This window comes from Dufourea novaeangliae, unplaced genomic scaffold, assembly GCF_001272555.1.
Source record: "Dufourea novaeangliae isolate 0120121106 unplaced genomic scaffold, ASM127255v1 scaffold23, whole genome shotgun sequence".
Taxonomy (NCBI): domain Eukaryota; kingdom Metazoa; phylum Arthropoda; class Insecta; order Hymenoptera; family Halictidae; genus Dufourea; species Dufourea novaeangliae.
The window spans coordinates 81,728-103,992 of record NW_015373894.1 but is presented as its reverse complement, the minus strand read 5'-3'; the positions used below and the strand labels follow the sequence as shown (position 1 = coordinate 103,992).

The following is a 22,265-nucleotide window of genomic DNA, read 5'->3' as shown; positions in this document are numbered from 1 at the left end:
TCTTAAAGTATATACAAATATAAATATTTCTAAATATTTATGAACCGTAAATTAATGCCTGCGAAACAGTATTTAACTTCGTCATAAAAAAAAAAAAACGAATAATATATTCATATTTATTAAATCCCATTTTGAAATCGTCATCACGAGTCTGAATGAACAAACATATTCGTAAAGGTGATCTAATTTCGACAGAATTAAAATACAAACAAAAATCATGTAAAACGTAATGTGATTTTGTAATATTAATTTCGGGGAATAAATAAGTTTTAGGATGTCTGATGAATCGATTCGACTCGTGCTCCATTGGACGAAACGTAGGCTCGGTTTTTTTCTCGACCCGTGTTTGTTTCCGTTTGGAGATTTTATTGTTATGAAAGTTTTGTTATTCCCCTTGGCGCGGTTGGAGCAGATTTTGCGTCGGTTTCGAGAACGCGACAGACGTATTATAGTTTGTTTATCCGAACAGATGGGAGTTTTTAGATTCTTTCGCGGCGTTCCCCGAGTGGATTCTCTTATTATCTTCCCCCACTGGCTCAGCACCGCCACAGGTGTCCTCTGTGCGTTAATCACGTTGTCGAGGTCCGTTTTACATATATGGAATTTTAAGCAGGCACCGATTTAGAAAATTAATTTTCAGCAACAGTTATGGAGCTGACTTTTGAGATATAATTGTTTTATACTGAATTATGAATAATTATTTTGGAGTTGGATCTTGAGAAATAATTTTTTTTGTAGTGAATTATGAACAATAAGTTTGGAGCTGAATTTTGAGAATTTGATTTTTGTGTAATTATTTTATTTGAGTAATTTTGAGACTGCATCAGAAATTATATTTTAAGTAATAGTTTTGGAGCTAGATATTGAGATATGATTTTTGGAACTGAATTTTTGTGTAACAATTTTGGAGCGAAATTTTGAGTTTCTGAATTACGTAGCAATTTTGAGACTGCATTTTAAATTACTTATTAGATTTTGAGTAACAATTTTGAGACAGACCATTAGTAGAAATCGTTTCAAGTAGATCATTATTTTGTAATTAGGTTTGAGATTTGAAGTTCGAATTTTAAGCAATTATTTGAAAATAGAGTTTTATGAATTTCAAATTATGAAAATTTTCCGAGGATAGAATTAGGTACAGAGAAAATATAAAATACACATAAACACGCAGAATGAAATGAATTAATGAAATTTTGTCATGTAATCCAAAAATAAAATACATATCTTCTTATAGATAATAAAACACTTTACAGTACCGTTTATTAACAACAATTGTTATAAAGTAATCAAGGTAAAAATTGAGAACAAGGTACTTTTTTAAATCAGCGAAGTTTTTTCAAATAATATTTACTCGATAAGTAACAAATTTTCGGAAACATTCATACTTTTATGTCACCTTGTGCATGGTCACATAAATTATCATTCAGATTTTTTTTTAAACAGCTAGTTATTGTCACGTAATACTGATTGCTTCTAAAAATGAAAGGTTCTTTCGGTGTTAATTGCTACGTTCAACGCGATATCATTTACCAACGAACTAACAATTATTCCCCGCAGAAATATTTTCGCACATAAAAATTTTTAAAAAAAGAAATAGAAGAATGGTTTCTTTCAAACTCTTCTCTTACGTAGCACGTTCAATTGGAGAAAGAAAAAACAAAATGACGGCTGACAACGAGTAAAATGACAATTATTGAAGAATCGATGACAAATTTTATGGAAATCACTTTGTCATCAAATTACAGCTTCAGTTGATTCCTATTTTTATTATTCTTTTTATACTCAACAAGCAAAACCATAAAAAAGCTCGAAATTTTATTTCTGTAGATCTTGATCTTCATTTATCATTCTTCTTGTAATAAATCTTTTTTCTAATTTTAGATTAGACCTGTTCAAATGACCTTAACTTCGTCGTTTATTGTAAAATATTTGTCAGAAAATATGTATACAGTGTGTTTATAGATTCTTCTTGATTATTGTCAAAGTCACTATGAGTCGGAAACTGACGGCTGCTTTATTTCACAAAACTTTTTCAACGACAATTTATACACACACGCCCAGTGTTTATAAACATGGTCTGTCTTGCATAATGTATCGGGCAAAGAAAAACATGGTGAATTTTTATCGTTATCTCAAATAATTTTTCACAGATTGAGAATTGTAAATTTGTCGCGTTGACCGCCATTTTGCATTTGTCAGTTCTGCCTAAATACATATGTATTTTTTTTTATCATTATTATCTTTTTATTCGCAAATACATTTAAGTTGCATAAAATAAGACGATAATTATTAGGTTGAGTTATCAATAAATTGCGTTTTCCTACTTTAAATTTACGTTAGTTGAAGATATTTTATAATTACTATCAATCGAGATGATACATTGTTCGTTGCTGTTGTAGTTAATAATCGATTTCTAGTTTACCCATTAGTAGTCACTATTTGTTATTTTATAATTTCTCTAGTGACCACGACATAAGTTGTTTATGACTGTAGGCAATAATGTCGCAAATTGCGTGCATTTATGATGCACGTGAACGAGCAAAACATACTAAAAAATGAATGCTCGGACAATATTTAATGAAGTCGTAAGTTTCTTTTTGAGTTAATGGGACTTTTATGAATCAGCGTATACTGATTCGAGTTCGCATAAACCTCTACCGTTTCATAATTATGGATAACTTGGAACAGAAACGAAACGTGAGCAAAAAGTAAAATGGCGGCTGACGTAGTGATTTTAAAGTACCCGATGCCTTAAGACTGATTCGCAATTAATCAACTATCATTAAGTCTACGGGAAAATAACGACTGTCTTGTTGTCAAATATTTTTACTAATATTAATAATTACTTTTACAATTTTTCGCCATTATGTTTGCAAAAGTTGAATTCTTATCAACTATTTTATATGATTCTAAATAACATGAAAACCCCATTTTAATTCCAGAGTTAAGGTACTATCAGATTCCAGTGTAAAATGAAAACCTAATTTTCACAAAATTATTAATTTCGGTTATTCTTTACTGAGATCCTTTAAGGCTGTTCTCCACTCGGTCCTGATAAAAGTTAATGTTCCCTTAAATCGCATCAGATTTATATTAAATAAAAATCTCAAATTTATCAAACATTTTACTATACCTACTGAATTTTAGACAATCATAAATGACAACAAACCACAAAAACGTTCCAAATTCCACAGTCTATATTGACCACTAATGGACCTTTGACAATAATAGAAAAATACCTGAACGAAATTCCGTTCGCCAACGGAACAGTAATGGATCTTTGACAATAATAGAAAAATACCTGAACGAAATTCCTTTAGCCAACGGATAGTGCACTCGATGCGTGAGTCCGCGATCGAAATAATTTTTCCAAACCGACGGAATCACCGTGTTACGTGGCGAATCGAGATTACGTTTCGTGACTATTTTCGAGCGCTGTGTTTGCTTATGTTAATGCTCAGGTTTCCATAGAACAAACGGAACGTCGGCGGGGTGGGAGAGCCACGAATTAACAAGTAAAAGAAGCTTTTAGCTAGAAACGGCTCGCATTAATTATTAATACTGTTAGTCCGGCGTGTAAACGTAGCCTCTGAAAAACACGAGCCCGTCTTCGGGCTCATTACGGCAGAATTTCAATGAATTCAGCGTCAGAGACGCTTCAGGGTCGCGTATCAAGTAGCGATTTCGAGTGGCATATTTGCAAATTTTAGGATAATTGCACTTCTTTCAATAATTGATAATTGAAGGTTTAGCGAAGACGATTGAAACTTGGCAGATATTTTCACCTATCCGTATACTAAAAAAAAATTTGAAAACATTAGTACTTTTTCTTCAACATTTTTCAGCTATTTTATCTGTCAAGATAGTTTCTTCCTATAAGAGTAGGTTCGTGTAAAATCAGTGAACATTAAAATCGTTACAACTCAGCACCGTGTTTAGTGGATTCGTGTAAAAATGTTTGCAAGACAATGTAAAATATTTGAATTAACCATTAATTGATTATTAAGTTCAACAAAATTGGTATAATTTCGTAAGTTTGTATAAAAATTCACATAACATTTTAAACAGTGCACGTGGTTTGAAAGGGACAGTTTCGCAGATTATACGGTTGTTCTACTTCGCCCGCGAAACAAGTGGTCAGTTCAGTTCTCTTCCACCGAATCAATAGGGGATTCAAGAAACGGGTCAACAGAATATTGGTCCACCATTCCGTGACGATTATTTGACTACAAATAACTTGGACCAAAATGATCACCATGAGCTGAGAACCAAAGAAAAATTTCGGATGATTTGTATCTAGATGTACCCAGACAACACTGACCAGTTTTAATCAACCCATCATAGAGGATTCTGAAAAAAAGGGTTAATAGGTTAAGAGGATCCACGATTTTCCGCATTGGCTACAAATATCTTGAACTAAATTAATCACTATGACACCTAAGAAACAAGATGAAGCTTTCGAATATTTAGGTCGAGATAGACTCAGCCACCACTGACCATTTCTAATCAACCCAACACTGAAGACTCCACAAACAGGTTAACAGGTGATTGGTGTCCACGATTTCCTAGATTGGATAAAATCGATGGCTTTAACTACAAATATCTTTGACTAAATTGATTACCTAAGAAACAAGATGAAGCTTTGGAACATTTGGGTCGAGATAGACCCGGGCATCTCTGACCAGTTCTAATCAGTCTACCAAAGAAGATTCTACAATAGGGGAATTCGGAAGATTTGGGTCCAGAATAAATAGCCTAATCAGCCGAGAATAAAAATCCTAATCAGCCCACCAAACAAGATTCTAGAATATGGATAAGGGGATCCACGGTTTTCCTGATTAATTGCAAATATCTTTGACTAAATTAATCACCATGACACCTAAGAAACAAGATGAAGCTTTCGAATATTTAGGTCGAGATAGACTCAGCCACCACTGACCACTTCTAATCAACCCAACACTGAAGACTCCACAAACAGGTTAACAGTTGATTGGTGTCCACGGTTTCCCAGATTGGATCGAATCGCAGTGGCTTTCGATAATTGACCCAGGAACGCCTCGGTTGCAAAATCCTCCACGATTAATTGCCCCCCCCCCCCTCCCTCGATCCGTTTCTCAACCGTCGTTTCCTATTTGGCAATTTCTACACACTTTCCACTTCTCGATTCTCCATCTTGCCCGGTCCCCCGTCTCGCGGCGCTGTCTCTACCCGGCGCTAGGGCTCAGGTGACCAATTGATTCATCTACGAAGTTAATATGAATTACGAAAGGCCCGGCCGCCTCTGCGAGAGAGAAAGACACACACACAGACGGGAAGGCCGCGGTGAATGATAGAAAAGGAGGGGAACTCTTTCAGGAGAAACCGAGAAAGACGGAGACAGATGTCGTGTGCGTGTCCCATTATGTTACGTAACCGAACCTGATGGATTCCAGCCCACTACGACTGGACACTGTTTCCGATCGAATTCGCTTTGAATTTTTATCTATAGTCGAATTTACAAGTTTATCTTGTTCCTTTCGATTGTAATCGAGATAACAGATGACCCCTTGAAGACGGCTTAAAGACGCCTTGGACCTTAAGTAGCCGTAAAATGGGCGTCTTCAAGACGTCATCGTCCTATTTGGGAAGGTAAACGTCCCAGTTTCTACTCATTTAACAATAGAACTACCGACGATAAACGCATGTCTATTTCGATCGGTCGATAAACAATGATAAACTTTTGAAAATTTATAAATTTATGAATTCATTAATTTCTTCACTTTCGTATCGTAATAAAAGTTGCAAAAGTTCTAAGAAAATGTAATGTTATAACATTTTAATCATCGTTGTAAGAGTGTACTGACAAGTCATTTTGACTTGTTTGGTAGTTCTAGTGTTAAGGGGAGATTTTTGTGTTACAGCACTAAAAGCAAGTGATTCTGCGAAGTGTTTTTTTTTTTTAGAAAAATTGATCAGATGAGAGAAAACGATTTTGACATGTAAGAAGCCATGTTTGAATTATGAAAAAAATTTTGATAATTCAATTCTTATTGTTTATTGGATTTTGTGCAATTCTTGTCATCCTCTTCGACGATGTAACCATTTCCGGCGTGCAGTGTAACTTTGTTATAGTTATCAGTATATAAAAGTTAAAAAACTTTCTGAAAGTTCGATAGTTTACGCTATGTTTGCGCTTATTTTGCAAAAAAATATGAGGAATTAGAAAAGTTAGAGTGTTTTGAAGAAGAATTTTCTCAAAATGGCGTCTGTTATCAGGAAATATAGTCCTATTTAATTACTGAATTTACAGTATTATTCGAATTCGTAGCTGTGCTGTTTAACAAATTTATTAGAATATATATTGCGTGACATAACCATAAAACCACCCTTAAATTTTCAATCCTTATATATTGTTCTTAAAATAAAAGCAAACCAGTTTTTGTTTCTATGGAATATAATCCATCCTTTTCTGGGGAAAGATCATTTCTCAGCACGATTTTAGTCATGGCATAGTTTGTTCGTTTTTGTTTTAACAACAATACATGAGAATTGAAAATTTTAATATATTATTGATTAACAGCCTTTTAGTACAAGTTTTTTAAAATTATTTTAATTTATTTTTTTATTAATTATTTTATGTTATTTTAAAAAAGTTTTTACCATTGATTGTCCAATGTTTCCCACTTAATGGATTCCAAGATCTTCCTAGCGGTTTCGAGACCCGTGAATTCCGACGGGTCGTTTAGAACTCCGATAGAAAGAAAGCGCGAGGAATATGTGTATTTCGTGGCTCGAAAATGAAAGTGAAGAAACCTCATTTAACTTGGAAATATTAAGCGTGTTATGATCTCGGGAGTGGAAAGTTGTATACAGCGCGGGACAAAATCATAGCACGCGTTCTATTATCCTGTGTCCCGCGAGATCGTGGGAAATTTTGCTCGTATCAGGCGTTGGGTCGTCAGAAAACTCGGTTATAGTAATGCAAACATTCTAGATTACAGAAGTGAATTTGCTTCACAAAAATTTTAAGTTACTTTGGAGATTTTATTCCATAAAAATCTCAAGTTAGTGAAGTTTTTGTTTAACAAAATTGTTAAGTTATTGAAGTTTGTGCTTCACAAAAGACTTATCTTCTTCTTTTAAAAAAAAATAATGTTATTAATTATGTTCCCCCCCCCCCCTCCCTCGATCCGTTTCTCAACCGTCGTTTCCTATTTGGCAATTTCTACACACTTTCCACTTCTCGATTCTCCATCTTGCCCGGTCCCCCGTCTCGCGGCGCTGTCTCTACCCGGCGCTAGGGCTCAGGTGACCAATTGATTCATCTACGAAGTTAATATGAATTACGAAAGGCCCGGCCGCCTCTGCGAGAGAGAAAGACACACACACAGACGGGAAGGCCGCGGTGAATGATAGAAAAGGAGGGGAACTCTTTCAGGAGAAACCGAGAAAGACGGAGACAGATGTCGTGTGCGTGTCCCATTATGTTACGTAACCGAACCTGATGGATTCCAGCCCACTACGACTGGACACTGTTTCCGATCGAATTCGCTTTGAATTTTTATCTATAGTCGAATTTACAAGTTTATCTTGTTCCTTTCGATTGTAATCGAGATAACAGATGACCCCTTGAAGACGGCTTAAAGACGCCTTGGACCTTAAGTAGCCGTAAAATGGGCGTCTTCAAGACGTCATCGTCCTATTTGGGAAGGTAAACGTCCCAGTTTCTACTCATTTAACAATAGAACTACCGACGATAAACGCATGTCTATTTCGATCGGTCGATAAACAATGATAAACTTTTGAAAATTTATAAATTTATGAATTCATTAATTTCTTCACTTTCGTATCGTAATAAAAGTTGCAAAAGTTCTAAGAAAATGTAATGTTATAACATTTTAATCATCGTTGTAAGAGTGTACTGACAAGTCATTTTGACTTGTTTGGTAGTTCTAGTGTTAAGGGGAGATTTTTGTGTTACAGCACTAAAAGCAAGTGATTCTGCGAAGTGTTTTTTTTTTTTAGAAAAATTGATCAGATGAGAGAAAACGATTTTGACATGTAAGAAGCCATGTTTGAATTATGAAAAAAATTTTGATAATTCAATTCTTATTGTTTATTGGATTTTGTGCAATTCTTGTCATCCTCTTCGACGATGTAACCATTTCCGGCGTGCAGTGTAACTTTGTTATAGTTATCAGTATATAAAAGTTAAAAAACTTTCTGAAAGTTCGATAGTTTACGCTATGTTTGCGCTTATTTTGCAAAAAAATATGAGGAATTAGAAAAGTTAGAGTGTTTTGAAGAAGAATTTTCTCAAAATGGCGTCTGTTATCAGGAAATATAGTCCTATTTAATTACTGAATTTACAGTATTATTCGAATTCGTAGCTGTGCTGTTTAACAAATTTATTAGAATATATATTGCGTGACATAACCATAAAACCACCCTTAAATTTTCAATCCTTATATATTGTTCTTAAAATAAAAGCAAACCAGTTTTTGTTTCTATGGAATATAATCCATCCTTTTCTGGGGAAAGATCATTTCTCAGCACGATTTTAGTCATGGCATAGTTTGTTCGTTTTTGTTTTAACAACAATACATGAGAATTGAAAATTTTAATATATTATTGATTAACAGCCTTTTAGTACAAGTTTTTTAAAATTATTTTAATTTATTTTTTTATTAATTATTTTATGTTATTTTAAAAAAGTTTTTACCATTGATTGTCCAATGTTTCCCACTTAATGGATTCCAAGATCTTCCTAGCGGTTTCGAGACCCGTGAATTCCGACGGGTCGTTTAGAACTCCGATAGAAAGAAAGCGCGAGGAATATGTGTATTTCGTGGCTCGAAAATGAAAGTGAAGAAACCTCATTTAACTTGGAAATATTAAGCGTGTTATGATCTCGGGAGTGGAAAGTTGTATACAGCGCGGGACAAAATCATAGCACGCGTTCTATTATCCTGTGTCCCGCGAGATCGTGGGAAATTTTGCTCGTATCAGGCGTTGGGTCGTCAGAAAACTCGGTTATAGTAATGCAAACATTCTAGATTACAGAAGTGAATTTGCTTCACAAAAATTTTAAGTTACTTTGGAGATTTTATTCCATAAAAATCTCAAGTTAGTGAAGTTTTTGTTTAACAAAATTGTTAAGTTATTGAAGTTTGTGCTTCACAAAAGACTTATCTTCTTCTTTTAAAAAAAAATAATGTTATTAATTATGTTTTCCAGTCATTAACTGTGTAACACTATAGTGTAAACAATAAATAATTTGTTATATACACAATTGTTAAAAGTAATTACTAATAAAATAAATAATTGTTATGTAAACATAAATAATTAATAATAATAATAATCGAAGGAATATTTGCACAGATTCATTACTTACAATCGAACCGATACGAGCATTAAATCTGTATTAACATACTTCCGCTGGAGATCAGAAGTGGATCAAGGTTAGGGAATTAATATTCACAAACATCTGTGTTGAGTCTAATTAATCTACCATCACCAACATATTTTTCTCTTACATAAGACGCGTCTTAATTTAACACACTAAAATAATGTAATATTTACACGCTCTCGTGGTTCTTGTAATGGATCGATTAAACGAAACGAAAAACGATACAATAGCGAGGAATACATTTTCCGTAAAATTTACTGCAATTGACATCACAGTAATCTAATAGACATGTCGAATTGCTTCAAGAAGACAGAATTAGATAGACAACAAAATTAATGTAACATGGAGTCGATAATGAATATTCTAATGTATTACTCGATCCCATTTTCATACTTCTACCAATGACAGTATTTGATCCGACAGTCTAAACGTCCTTAGTAAAAAACCTCGCATATTCGACCAGAAAAAGTATTTTCGCTAAAAATGAAACAGTAATAATAATAATTAATACTCATGACAAGTTGCACCTTTTTCATACCCAATCTACAAAAATATGAAAAATTCGAAGCATAAATATTGAAGGAATAAGTGGAACGGGTAGGTCGCCATCTTTGACTCTTTAAATTACCATTAATTTCTACGGTAGAACATGTTTGGTGTACTATTTTTACTAATAATGAAATATATAGTAATAATAATAATAGTAATCACTATTTTCGTCTATAAAGTACAAAAATCTGACAAATTCCAGTTGTAAGCATCAAGAACGAATGGGTTGGCCGCCATCTTGAATTCTTTAATTTCCCATTAATTTTTTTAAAACAAGATGTATGATTCATTATTTTTACTAAAAAATTAAATATGTAGTAATAATAAAGATTATGTTCATAGTAGCTGGACGATTTTCGTACACAAAGTAAAAAATAGGAAAAATTTCGATTATAAGTATCGAAGAAGAAGGGGGGAGCGGGTTAGCCGCCATCTTGGATTCTTTAATTTCCTATTTATGTAATTCCTCAGGTAGAAGATGTATGATTTATTATTCCTGCGAGAAATTGTTTTCTTGCGGTATGAAAACTTCATTTGTATCCGAATTTCTCTGCTCGGAGCTATTTCCTTGCGTCATCCTTTGCCAAGCGATTCGTTTCACTCATCATTTCAGCCGAATATCTAGAAATATCGCCGCCATTGCGGTACCTTTCGTAACCAAAATATCCGTGAGTCTTATAAACGGAAACCAGAACGAACAGTGTAAAACGCATCATACAAAATACCGTATTGTCACAAAGTGTACAAAAAAATAATTCAACCGCATAGTATGTAAAAAGGGCACCTGTCCAAAAAATAACCAAACCCCAATCTGTAATTACATAGTATCAAAATACCTAACCCAAAACAACGTAATCCAAACTGTTGACATGTAGGGTCAAAATAGATTCTCTTTTTCTTACTAACAAATTCTAAAGTTTATGTAAATTCATAATTTCAAATACTAATGTTTAAAAATTAATATGAAGTAAAATTTTGAATTTTGTATTACAGACTTTACTACGCTAATAATAACACAAGAATAGTGTTGAACTTTATTAAAATTTTTAGTTTATTGAATTTTCCAAGTTGAAAGATGTTATAAGTGCATAAACATCAACAGATCACTGATCCCAGACTTTTGAGCAGTGATGCTAAAATAGATTGTGTTGCTTCAAATAGCGTCAAAGTAGACTATGTTATCTTTTCCGTAATTGTTGTTAATATTAAATTGAACGTTCGGTTGCGCTGTACCATGCCAGCCTATCGCGACGAAGCAAATGACGACGGTCGTTTAATAAACAATTAATCAGAAACGGATAGAAAAACATGCTCTCGACTTCATCCTTCAAGCGTGGAAAACTTTCCACGTTTCTTTACTCGCCGAGCAGCGATGTCTATGCCTTTTATCGCCCCACTAAAGATTTCTTTCGTCGCGAACAAAAAAAAAAAAGAGAAAAAAAGAACGCGTGTTCCTTTTTCCTTTTTTCTTTTTCTTTTTGCTTTCTTTCTTTCGTCTTTATTCCCAACGACGACAGAACTGATTTTCATAATTACCCTCCCGGGAGTGGTTGCGTTTGAAGCGTTTGCGTAATTTCACTTCTCTGTCTCCCGTTCGGTTTTTCGTCGTTTGTTCTTTTTTTTCTCTCGGTCAAATTGGTGTCTTTAACGAGTGCTATTTATAGCACGGGGCACGTTCATTATAATTTATAAATTCCCAGATGATAGAAACTGTTAGAGGCACCTCGTTATGGAAAGTTGCACGAGCTGAAGGCTGTTTCTAGTGTTTCTACTAGGATTCCGTTTGAAATTCCCGCCACTTTTACGGATATACATTCCTAGACACTGATTCGATAGTGAATAATTTGGAAATTTGAAAATTCGCATCAATTTTAAGGGCTTCGGATTCGTAGACTTTGATTCGGTAGCAGTCAAATTCGAAATTTTTAAATTCCCGCCAATTTTACTGATTAACGTTTCTAGACCCTGATTCGGTAGTAATGAATTTTGAAATTTTGAAATTCGTGCCAATTGTAAGGGCTTCGCCTTCCCACCAATGTTATTGATCTACGTTTACAGTTTCTAATTCAGTAGTGGTGAATTTAAAAAATGTGATATTCCCGCCAATTTTAAAGGGACTTCAGATTCGTGGGTTTTAAAATTTAAAAGAATTCCGTTAATTACCAATTCATTTGAACAGTACGTGAATGTTAAAGGAGTGACATTGTAATGCAAATTTGACGTCATTGCATGGAGTGATTTATGAACACTTAAAACCGACATTTGCAGACTTCCACATAAAATAAATCGGATAACATTGAATTTATTATTGCATGGATAATGTTTTATTGAAATATTAAGAAAGCTACAATAAATATTAAATTAAGAAAGCCAATGTTATTCCAGTTTCCCGCCGTCGCGGAGAAATCTTCGAGCACACACATTGTCGTCGTCGAAGGATCATTATTTAGCCGATTCCCTTCCCCGTCGGTGAAATCCAACGTAATCCCACTCGAGGAATATTTACATATCCAGAAACACTAGACAAATTTTACGTAATTCCGCCGCGAGGCGATGCGCAGCGGTTCGACAATGTTTCCGTAGCGCCATATTTATATTTCTTCTGTATCTTGCACAGCCTCGTAGATAATATTAATGACGAAATATCCTCGCGATGTCTTCAGCTGAGCATACGTGACAGTAATCTTGTATTCAGATTCTCCTCTTATTGTTCTTAAATGTAAGCTTTTTTTTTCTTCTACGCAGCGCGCACATCGAACATATTAAATTAATGACTATAGACTGGCGGATGTTTATGCAGGCTCTTATAGGTTAGGTCACGGAAACTGTGATCAAACAGATATCTACTCGGCTGAAGGTTCCATAAAGCTTGAAATTAAAATAAAATCGTGACAAACTGTATTATAAATACATCAAATTTTCGCAGTCTATTAATCACTGACTGAGAATTCTTCGTGGTGTTTTCGTTAAATTGGACGCCATTATGTTGAGATTTCCCAAAATCTGAATGTTCTCGAAATAAACTTTTCAATTTAAGAATATCCAATAAATCTATTCTTAACCTAACCTAAATTTAATTAATCTTTAATTCAGAGTTTGTCAAGTTTCTTTCGTTGAATTAGGCGCTATATTGTTCAAAATATTTTTCATTTCAATACTGGTCATTTTCATTGAATTGGAAACCATTTTTTGTTCGGATTCCTGGTGAAAATCATTTTCTCACGAACTTACGGACATTTTTACGAAGAAATCCTAAATCTTTTTCCTGTACTTACTTGTTTGTTAAAAATTAATTATTGGTACGTAAAATGTTAGAATGAACATTGTTGATTTATTCATGATTTGCAAAAGATTCTATACAAAGTTACTGATTTTAGTGTTTTTGTAAGAGCCAAACAGAAGATTCTTTCGTTTTTCGTGGATTTCCGTGTACGTTCCGAAGCGCACCTGCATCAAACGCAATTTCTCGGCGCGAACTGTCTAACACTAAACTCAAACATGAGTCCTCAAACATGAATGTCAATGCGAATCCTCTTTAATAGGCCCCAGCTGAAGATTTACCTTGTATCACGCAAAGATTCCCCCAAGGTCGAATCCATAGAGCCTAATATAGACTGTCGAGCGGTTAGTCATTAGAACATTGTACCAATATCGCGTTAATTTTAATTATGATAAGTATAAACATTAAAAATAATTCTTATTATTTTTCTAATTAAGAAATAATAATAAAGAATAATAATATATGAAAATAAAAAGAATAACGTGAAAATTGTCTATCGAAGTATCTATCGAAGTAACTGTCGACATATCTATCGAAGTACCTATCGAAGTATCTATCGAAGTATCTATCTAAGTAACTATCGAAATATCTATGGAAGTACCTATCCAAATATCTATCGAAGTATCTGTCGAAGTATCTATCGAAATATCTATCGAAGTATCGATCGAAGTATCTATCAAAATATGTATTGAAATATTTATTCAATTTATCCGCTGAAGTTTTTATCGAAGTATATATCTGAATCCACTAACCTAACCATCAGCCATCCAGCATCCGCCGTGTCCGCGAAGAATGTCATCCTCAACAAAGACGTCTGAAAGCAAATACACGTTTCTAGTGTGTAAATAGTTACTTAGGGCCACGGCCACGATCTTCGCGGAAAAATTGCACCTAGAAAATCTTCATCTTCGCCGTCATCCCGAGAAGCCAACTCGCCATTACATAGTGTCCATCAGGAAGATTGATTTACATCTCTAGGTCGCAAGAAGGTCTAAACATGTAGTTTCTTCAGAAATTAATCTTTCATAAAACAAAGTACAATTTTTTTCTTCTTTGACTTAACTCCATTTTGTAGGTTAGGAATCCTATTAAGACCTAACCTAGGTCTTCAGTATGATCCCTACATGTTTGGTCAAACCTTGATCATATTTTAGACTCGTCCTGGTCAAATTTTGGTCACATTTTGGACTGGTCTTGGTCAAATCATGGTCACATTTTGGACTGGCGTTGGTCACATCTTACAATTCGTCACATTTTCAAAATTTGCACAGCTCTTAATTAGGTCTTAATTAGGTCTTAATCATGCCTTGGACTGATTTCAGTCAACTTTTGGTAATGTTTTAGTTTTGTCTTGGTAAAATCTTGGTTATGCTTTGGATTGGTCCATGTTTAAATCTCGATTAAGGTTCATAAATGACTTCTAACTTAGATAAACTAAGCAATTTTTTCGTCATTTAGCCCTTTAATAAAAATGGGTTCTTGAGCACCCTCATCATCACAAGTTTTCCTCTCTCCCTATTCTTTTTTTTTTAAATAATCACTATAGACATTATTACGACTCTAAGTTCGTTCCACTACTTTCGACTCGTTCAGGCTCATTAGAAACAGGCAACCATTACAGGTAGTTAGAACCGAAAAACGTTTTAAGATGCGTGCGACAAGCATCTCAAGCCTCGGAGATCAAGGCCCGGTCAGCGCTCAGTCACTACTTCTTTTTTTCCTTCGCTACCGTCAACACGGCGTTACAAAATCGTCGGTTTGCCAGCACGGTGTCAAGGTGTTGCTCAATAGTCCCCATCGGTGGAAGGATAGATTAAAAAAAACGAGACTGTACTAGTCGATCGGTTGTTTTTGTTGCGCTGGTGCCACCATTCTCCGATTAAACAGCATTTCATTGATTAATAATAAGTCAAAGACTTATCGCAAGAATAGACAATGTCGTTTTCTATTTACAATCACTTTCTACTTTTGAGTCTGTTAATTTGTCTTCTTTTGCTGGAAAAATATAGCTTGTTTTTCTAAACCTAATAATAAAGGTTAACTCTAAATCTGGACACTAAGGTTAGGTTGGAAAATAGTTTTAAACATGAACATAATTAGGTTTAAAAATATGTACAAACCTAAATCTTAAAATTAGGTTTAAAAACAGTTCCAAACCCAGACACTAAAATTAAGTTTAAAAGCACTTTAAGCCTAACACCCAAGGTTAGGTTGGAAACGGTTTTAAACCTAAACTAGGTAACTTAAATTCACAGGGTTGATAACACTTATCATCATGTAAAATCGAAACTTTAGATACCGTGACGGGTCACAATTGACCCCCCAACGAATATAATAATCCTAAATTCTATTTAAAATTGAAATCTGAAAAATTGTCTTTAAGAAATTGTTTATATCCACAGTGTCCACACAAATATCGTATAAGTGTACATTTCTGAAATATTTTTACGGGTCCCTACTGACCCACCCATCGGCGTTCATGATCCATACACACAGATGATCGATGGAAATTCGAGGCGAACGTGACACTTCACACGAGATGCACCGATTCTATTTTGCGGCGCATACCGAAGTGGACAAGACCTGCCTTAACAGAAGCCAAAGTCTAGTTCCTGACCCTATTCGCTCTTGTATCTTTTGACGATTATACGCGGCTCTGATTATTCCTCCCGATAACAGAAACACGTCACGAGAGTGCAGAAATTCTCGGGGGAACAGAGAAAATCGTCCGTTTAGTAATTCTCGATTATTCCCGTTGACCGTCCTATTTCTTATTCGGGTCGCTAATTATAGGTTAGGTCTGAAATTACGTCTTGAGTACCGTTCCTTGACTTTCATCGAATAATCGAAATTTGTGGCAATTACTTTGAGCAGTAAATAATTGCGATATTATTAGATAATAAACGCTTTATTTATAATAATAGTAATTGGTTGAAGACTGGTGCAGGATGGACAGCAGTGGATCATTTAATTGTTTATTCGTATTTAATGTACCTCTGAAATTAATTCAGACTTTTAAACAATTATTTATTGAATACTTCCATTTTTTTAAACTAAAAATTGATAGAGACAATTTAATTTTAATAAAGTCACGGTCAACTATGTACCGTGTGATCTAAAAATAGATGGACAATTTCTGGTCTGTTTCCACTTTCAGACATTAAGTCCTCCGTCTTATCTTAATAGTTAATGTCGTTTGTACAAACGTCGAAGACTCAATGAACGTTAAAAAAAATTTCAAACAGTCTTTTAATCTAGCAAAATCAGGCCAAATGTGACGTAATAATATTACAACGATTATATGAATATAAGATTGTACTATGCATGAATTGCAGAATTATCGTTAATTTTACAATATGTGATTTCTGTGAATAGTATACCGTGATTTTCAAGATTTTCATAAAGTAGACTTTTCTTGGATCATTTTGTGTAAATATAGAAACATAATTTATTTTATATAATATTGTTACTCGACAAGTTTATTGCACTGATACGTTTCCGAGAGAATCCTCTGGCTCCGCTCGATTCCGCTGACGCGCGATGACATGCAGAACTGACCCTCGTGACGTAATCGTCGCAATTCACTACCAGCTCGTTTCTATCTCCTCTCCCAGTGTGTTTTCTACAATGCACGCATACGACTGTTATATCACGCTGAATTTACGACCGTACGAATAGTTTTTGGGACAGTTTCAATTCCTCATTATCGCTGTTTCGCTCAATACACGCCAACGCAGTTTGAATTTATCACGTTTTCCCGCCCGTTTGCTGTAACGAAAATGGCGCACGATTTTTGAGAAAACTTGCAATTATTGAAACTGCATCTATTTCTGATTTCTCTGGAAGTAAACCTTGAATTTCGTAAACAATTATAAATTTGTCGGTGCTGCACTTGATATTATAATTAATAATATTTCACAGGATTGTTTGTTTTTAGAAATTTAAATAATAGTAGACCTTGGGGATATTGGTTTGAGAATATATTAATATAATGACATTAAATAAAGAATTTATTTAATAAAATGGCAATATTAAGTAAATTTTTTTTTGAACGTGATATTTTTATGCATTAATGAGCCAGAATGTGACCGAAAATATGGCGTCAGTCCAACATAATTTGAAGAAACTCTCGCTTTCCCCTCTTCCTCTTTTTTTACGCATTTGCATCAGTAAATACCACGTTCCCGCGGAAATGTCACTCTTTGACGTGATAAAAAGAAAGCTTCTTCGGAGAAATATTGATGGGAATTAATCGCGAGACGTTTAATGTGTATATGATGGCCTAGAAAAGCAAACAAAGTGTGACTTGTAAAAACGGTTTATGATTCCAAGTCGAGGCAAATAATTATTTTTAATATTTTTAATATAGTTATCTCATGGATAGAACAAATTCCTATGAGACATCAGTATTAACATTAAACAAATAAAGACTGATAGTTACAATATTCTAAATTTTGCACTTTATTTTGAGAGACCCTGTATAATTGGAGCTTCCACCGAAACATGTATAAGACCCAGAAAAGTGGAAACTATTGAAATTTTAGTAATTGAAAGTAAGCCCCCTTAATGTCTGTAATTCTGGAACACCCTATACACATGAAGCCTTTTTTCTCTTCGACATATATTTAAATAATTTAATTTAATTTCTCGTATTCACGGTTTAATTAATTCCAGTTTTCTTATTTATAGATGAAACTTTCGTCACACCCGGTATACGTTAGATCTGCTCGACTTCAAGTCACTGCTTAAACCAGACGAAAAAACAAGTATAACATGTTTTCTACTCGATAAATCTCGCAATTTACTCTTTTTTGTTAACAATCTCCTCATAATAATAATTATTTCTTTTGCAACACAAAATTAGGTTATTTTTACAAGAAAGTAAACAAATTTCGAAAGTTTCGGTCCTTCGACTTTCGGGCCTCAGATTCGTGTCTGTTACACGATTTCTCCTGTAAATAAATAATATTCACGTTTGCAAATAATAATTATACGATACCGATCACCTCATAGAAATTAACATTTATTGTCCGCACGTTATCTCCGTGTTTCCCAATTGATTTTCCCGCTTGAATTTATGACACATAGTACGAGACGTATTTTTACGAGTATTTAATGAAAAAAAACGAAATCCCGGCGAATCAATGCTTGTCACCGGCCAATATTTATCAGCAGCACGTGTACATCGTGTGTGAGACGAATTTATAGAATCACCTCGCAGCCATTTTGGTCCACAAATTTCCATCTAAACTCTACAATTACTATCAATAATTTCTTAAATTCGCCGACATTATTTGTTACAGTAGTTATAATATTGGGAAAAAAATAATCTAGACGCTTAAAAAAAATTGCAAATCACCTCTTTTAAAAGAAGTAAAGACGACAAGATAATAATATAACAAGAACGGATAAAACCTCGTCTAAAGATGGCGACTGAAGGCAGTGTCCTTCCAGGCCATTATTCGCAGATTTTAATCATTCAAAATGAAGTATACCGAGATAGCACATGACTTAAGACGCCCATTAAAGACGCCCATTTTACGGCTATTTTCGGTCGAAGGCGTCTTTAAGCCGTCTTGAAGGCGTCATGTGCTATCTGGGTAGTTATATTTGTTTTTAAACTACAATCATCTTTATTCAAAGAATCTTCTATTTGTCCATTTGGAAAATTACCTTCCATTTGTCATTCGGAACTTTTTTAAAGGACAATGTAAACTCCCTAAGAAAATGGCGGGAAAATGGTCTGAAAAATGGGGAATTCCCTGTATTTAAAATTCAAATCCATATTATACGGTATATGTCTGAGTTGACGGGATTAAAAATAAACCGTTTGATAAAATATCAATTCTTCTAATTTTTTCAATGAAAAAGATTAATTTACTTTTAAAATCCTGGTCTTCGTGAATCCATAGAAAGGTGTGATTCCCAGTCTGTTAATTTCGAGTCGTTGAAATCCCCCCCTCCCCCCAATTAATCGGTCACGTGGTACAGTAATCGTCACCGAATATCATATCCGCTGGAGAAAGAAACATGAATGGACAGCGGTTTCCTTTTTATCACCAAGGCCGAGCATTATTCCATCAGTTTATTTTCAGGCACAACCACCGACACTCATCGCTGCTGTTTTTTTTTCTTTCTCCATTTTCTCTCTCACTACGAAGATTAGGTCCACTGCGCTTCGAAACTCTCTGGCTGTAGCGGTTCGACAGAAAGTTTTATTCGGTTTTCGACACTCTTCAAAGATTTTTCAATTTAATCTCTTCAAAGATTTTTCAATTTAATGAACGAAAATCACTTGATTATCGAAGTATCGGTGAGTATTTTACTCGTGACACTTTCACAAAATAGTGGAATCAACGATTTTAAAAATTTTCAAAAATCCTTTGATATACGTTTATACAGGGTGTCCCACTTAACGTGAGCACCTTTGGTATATCACTTGATTTTGATTTGCAGAAAATTAACTTTAATAAATGTTCAAAGTGATTTCCATTAACTTCGATACATTTTTCGTACTGAGCCCTCTATCGTAGTAATTTTATTATTTTAAATGTACTCGCATATATTTGTGGATTTTTCGTACTCAAGGTCACACCAAGGTCACACTATTATAGGTCATTGGATTGGTTTTGATCTCAACTATTAAGTCACAATGATAAAAGTTTGTAGTCTCATTTAAAAAAAACACCAATGACCTAGAAAATTTTAAAAACATAACTTTCAGAAAAATTTGTTGTTTATTACAATATTTATCCCTTCCAATCAAATAAGAATATCCCCTCAACTGGTTAATGTTCATTTACTGGTTAACCCTTTCATTCCAAAATTATTTAAAAATTACCAAAGAAATATTTTGTTGTATTTGTATGTATATTACATGACATGTAATATACATACAAATACATTTTAACATTTTGGAACTGTTTAATACAATTTTTCAATCGTTGCCTATTGACAACTGTTTTAGTTTTATCATAGTCATATGTAACAATTCCCATTATAATGTTATAATACACCCAATTTTTCATAGCTTTAATCAATAAACACACTTGAAATATTTGAAAACAATTGGAGCTCTTAAGTATCTATACTGATTATAACTGGATTGTATACTAAAGGGTTATAAACCCGTATATCAATAAATAAAAAAAAAAAGAATAATATATCTACGTCATCTATATCGTCTGCAGTCACGTGCAACCTAACCTGTTTTAGTGTAGGTTATATACGTTTGCATATTTATGCCGCCCATGAACGTCCAGTGTGATTTCTTAAAGTGTTAATAATTGGGTCTTTTACCCCAGTTACAAAAATCTCTTAAGTGTTCATTCCTTGGTGCGTTTGCCCCGCATACATTTCGAAGAATTCCTATATCGATCCCGTAACGGGGTAACAGGACAAGTAGGGGGGGGGGCGAAAAAAAGTTGAGATGATTGTAAAACCGTTTCGTAACGCGGTGCAAGATAGGAAAAAGGATGAATATTGAACGACGAAGGAAAATAGTATGGCAATAAAGCGCGATGAATTGCTCGTTATAAATTATTCCAAGGCCCGGTGTGCATGTGCATGTGTGTGTGTATGTGTGTGTGTGTGTGTGTGCGCTTTTTTTTTTATCCTTTTTGCGTTGCCCGGCGATATCTGTCGTTGCATGCATGATATTATCTTCCGCCGGCACATTGTCGGCTAGAAAAAGAAATATTTGACTTTTTTGCACCGCGACCGACTGACCTCTTCCATCCATGTTTTATCTCAGGGATTTTGCATAGTTTCTGGCAAACCGTGACTTGATAAAAGGAGTCCTTTGAATAGCGAATCGCGGTTTCTCTGAATGACAGCAACTGTGAATAGACGATGGAAATGGTCTTCTTGCGCTGATACTAATCTTGTTATTACCTAATTTCTGGAAGAATATAGTTAATTAACCAATTCAGGGACGAATTCATGAGGAGAAGAAAGCAATGTTTTATCATTTTTCAGCTGTACAGCAAATCTTTTTTACGACCACACGATCAATGGAATTATTTTGGTGGGAATAAACACAGATAGCACATGACGCCTTGAAGACGGCTTAAAGGCGCCTTAGACCTAAAATAGCCGTAAAATAGACGTCTTTAAGGCGCCTTAGACCTAAAATAGGCGTCTTTAACGCGTCATTGGGCTATGACCTTTTGATAATAATAGGTGCCAACTCTCATTGGTTTTTTTTAAATAATCGATATTAAAGTTTTATTAAGTTTCATCTCAAAATTACTTCGATACCGCGTAACCAGTGACTTCAATGAAAAATGATTCAGATAAAAGTTATATGGTTTCGAGGGGGGCATAATTTGACGTGATCAGTTTCTTTATAAGAGGATCAGTAGAGGATACACGAAGGTCATGTTTATTTTCTTAATCGAAATCGTATATTTTTTATTACACTAGTCGATCCAGTTTGTAAGTCTGTGTAAAAAAGTATTAACTTGTTCATATGAAAAAAACATTAGTTTAGGAGATATTTTAACTCCAAGTGTACGAAGTGACACATATGGAACCACTGTCCACCAAGGTGAACCTTGTTTATTTTTATTTTTCTATGCACTAATTCACCATAAGTGAGCCATCAATAACATCAAGTAGTGCATTAACAAATATACGATTCCATTTAAAAAAAAACAATGCTAACCTTCATATGACCTCTACGCGTCCACCTAGAAAAAAGTTACACCAGAATGAGCCCCTGATACTATTTAACCTTTGTCTGAAACGTTTTTTAATATCGTCATCAATTTCGGATATATTTGAGTGGGTCGATTTAACGGGACACCCTGTATAGGTTGCTAGACGAATTCTGACCCTTTGACAATTGAATGTTTGATACTTCCTAAATGACATTTAGTAGGGTCAGTTTCTCAGGACTTTATGCGAAGGCTTCTAGTTTTTATTAATGTTTTTACCAAGGTATTAAGCTTTCGAAGTGAATTTGTATATTAAAAATTTTTTATTGAAAGCATCTTTTCTTGTACAGTATTCATATTTATTTTTCTACTCAATGGAATTACACGAAAA

At 34.3% G+C, this 22,265-nt stretch overlaps 1 protein-coding gene across 2 annotated transcripts in view; it reads left to right on the top strand.

Moving 5' to 3' along the window:
- The window catches only part of LOC107189339 (hepatocyte nuclear factor 4-gamma), a 45,441-nt gene that overhangs the window by 7,450 nt on the left and 15,726 nt on the right, over positions 1 to 22,265 (top strand). The gene's annotated exons all lie outside the window — the stretch shown is intronic.